The following is a 3,098-nucleotide window of genomic DNA, read 5'->3' as shown; positions in this document are numbered from 1 at the left end:
CCCAAGAATACACTAATTACCAGTCTAGTGCTTTTCACACTACCAAGCTGTGCAAGAAAAAGCACATTGGAAGAAAAAAGAAGTAATGTCACGACTCTTTCCTGAGTCTTTTGCACTTGTCACCTACTCTTGGCAAACCTGAAGATAACAGTTGGCATTTCTAAATGATATTTTCTGCAAGCACAAGTATCAGCTTCATATATTGTCTTAAACCTCCAATATTCAGAGGGAGGGTAATTTTGTCAACAATAATTGGGGGTATTCTCTTATTTGGCTTTCCAAAAGACCAGTTTTGTCCCCCATTGTAAATTGGATCATCTTCCCAAAGCCATCCCTTCTGAGTCATCCTACAGGGAGGTGATTTTCCACATAATTCTTCCATCTTGATGAAGCATCCCAGTATTGTCAGTTACTTTAGATCTTTCAAGACAACCCAACCAAGTTTGTCATGTATGCCACCAAGTTTTGTGTGTCCTTTTCAAATCCTAGTTCCCCTCAAGTCTCTAAGAGTCCAATAATAATTAATGGACAAGTCAAGGAATCTGAGTAGCTTCTAGTCCCCACAGCTAAGCGACTAAGCAATCCATCTTTGTTGACCACAGTTTCCTAATCTGCAAAATGTGTGGATTCGTGGAGATTCTCTGAGCCCCTTTTTATTTCCAATATTCTTTGCATTGTATTGTGAAGTACTGAAACTCTGATGACATTTAGGACATGTGACTAATGTCACGCCACCCTCAAGAAAGACCTGGGCCAGTTGTGAGTAAACAGGGCAGTGAAGTGAGATTGGTAAAAGAGAGACATGGTGATTGTCTAGCCGAGTCCCAGGACTAGTCAGTACTTCACCAGGCGGAGGTGGGTGGGGCCGGGGGCCGCCGTTGACGACAGAAGGCCACTTCCGGCTGTGGTGCGTATGACGTCAGGGCAAGTCGGATCGGCCCAGCCGCCGGGAAGCCGAGGAGGGAGAGCTCGCGATAGTTCAGGGAGGCCGCCCCGAGATTCCGGCGCGGCCGCGGGTCCCACCTCCCGGGGGCGGGGCGAGGGCGGAGCGGGGAGAAGGGAGCGGACGGGCGCCCGGCCGGCTGCGGTCCGTGCGGAGGCTGAGCCGGCCGCGGGCGCGACCGGAGACAGGTGAGTGCGCGGATGCGGCGCTCGGCGGCCGCGGCTGGGGGCCCGGGCGCGCCGCACCAGCCCCAACTCTGCGGGCCGGGGCAGGAGGAGAGCTTACGGGTCTTTGGGTGTCCAGGGAAAGCCGGGCTAATTTCGGGGCTGGAAATGTCTCTGGGAAAGCTCCGGCGACGGCCTTGGCCCTCTTGTCCCCCGGTTGATACTGGCCCCGTGTGTCCGGACAGGTAGCCCCGAGCTCGGGGAGGGATCTTTGTCCTTCCCTGATCCTCTCTTACTCCTCGGCCCCCGAGCACCCCGCTCCAGGTCCCTGCCTGGGCTTCATAAACAATAACAAATGTCACGGATCCTCTCCTGCTATCCAGCCCCTGCTCCCCCGTCCCGTGCCCTCCAGCCCGTGTCACCGAGAGGGAGGATTCTAGGCTTGGCTCTTCAATTGTGGGGGCTGTTTGTGTACCATTCCTAAAAACTGATGCGTCAGATTGCTAAACATTTCTCAGCTAGACACAGGAAAGCCGCCCAGCTCCCAGAAGCCGTGGAGTGTTCAAAACCGGGCTCAAAATCTGTCCCTGCCTTTGGAACCGTAGACCTTTCCTTTCAATATCGTATTCTCCCACCCCCTTTTCCCCCACTATTAGTATCGGGGACAAATGAGTGGTTGTTTGGTATGGGAATAGGAAAGATTATGCCCGATTGAGTGGGGGACGTTTCACCTTTAAAAAGTTGCCAGGTTGACAGCAAAAGAACAAACTTTGTTTGCAAAACCAGTGGCCTCCGGTTTACAGATGCTGCTTTTGTTTGGTGGGATCGCTTTTCGGGCTCTAAGTTTGGAGGAATGGTTAAAAAAAGAAATGGGAGGCGGGGGTAGAGCTAGTAGTGCTGGAAGTAGTGGCTTGTCCAAAAGTGTGATGCTGCTGTCCCCCACTTGCTAAAATGCACAACCAACGCGCTTGCCTCTTTCACGTAACTTGTGACAAGTTTTGATAGAAGCTAGTTACTGGAAATGGCCTGAGGATTAGCTTTATTACTGCTAAAATCTGAAGAAACAACTTTAAGTGTTTTATGTTATGTCTCTTAGTTGTTAGATGGGGATCGACAGATGCGACGTTGTCTCTTTTGGCGCGGGGGCTTAAATTTGACCGGTTTCCCTATTTTAAGGCAGGGTCTGTTGTTCTTAAGCCCAATTTTATTTACCCAGTGCAGATTTCTGAAAGTTCTTTGTCTCAGTCATATATGTGTATAAGATACTAGAAACCTCTTTGAACTTGATTGGCTTTCTCTTTATGCCTCAGATATATAAAACAATTAAGTTTATTATACTCTCTCCCCAGTGGCTGAGAGGTATTGTATGTGAATTAGCCATTCATGTGACTATTTGGGGGAGAGAAATTAGTCCAAAATATGATGTTAAATTATGATGTTTGTTTATCGCATAGGTTTATCAAAGTACTTTTACCTGAAAAATCCTGATCTCAAAGGAGGTAGTACAATGGGTAACATTTTGTTTTGACCTCGCTTAGATTTGTGTCTCCTGTTAAGAGGGCTGATAATGTTTCCCATTTGGGTGGCATGTATTTAGAATTAGAAACAAAGTTGGGTGTAGTTTTTGTACTCTCTTGAAAGGCCCAGCCACCTGGGAATGAAAAAATTAGACTTAAAAAAACCACATTAAATGTGCAATTCTTCTTTCATTTCTGTGTTTGTTTTAAAATAAGTCAAAGAATAGAAACTAAGATTATTTTTACAAAATACATAGGTGTCCTTGTCAGTTTTTATGCTGAAAAATTAATTTCAAAAGGTACAATGCTATAAGAACAAAAGAAAAATTGTACTTTCTAGAAAATGATACAAAGCAGTGGACTCAGTTGAGCTGTTTCTTTTCAGAAAAGTAGGATAACACACTTCAGAAAGTTCTTTCCCTGTGATCTGGTATAAGTTGGAGGCTTTTTTTTTTTTTTTTTTTTTTTTTTTTT

At 46.4% G+C, this 3,098-nt stretch overlaps 1 protein-coding gene across 2 annotated transcripts in view; it reads left to right on the top strand.

The window, feature by feature from the left end:
• Positions 1–1,059: 1,059 nt before the first annotated feature.
• The window catches only part of STK38L (serine/threonine kinase 38 like), a 72,898-nt gene continuing 70,859 nt past the window's right edge, over positions 1,060–3,098 (top strand). Inside the window, exon 1 of one of the 2 annotated variants that reach the window (XM_008569436.1) lies at positions 1,060–1,131. The gene's annotated coding sequence lies outside the window, so the exon portion shown is untranslated. The remainder of the gene's footprint in view (positions 1,132–3,098) is intronic. The other variant, XM_008569438.1, reaches the window with a different exon arrangement.

The sequence above is a fragment of the Galeopterus variegatus genome, unplaced genomic scaffold (genome assembly GCF_000696425.1).
Source record: "Galeopterus variegatus unplaced genomic scaffold, G_variegatus-3.0.2 Scaffold496, whole genome shotgun sequence".
In the NCBI taxonomy this organism is placed as follows: domain Eukaryota; kingdom Metazoa; phylum Chordata; class Mammalia; order Dermoptera; family Cynocephalidae; genus Galeopterus; species Galeopterus variegatus.
This window is presented reverse-complemented; position numbering and strand designations above follow the sequence as displayed.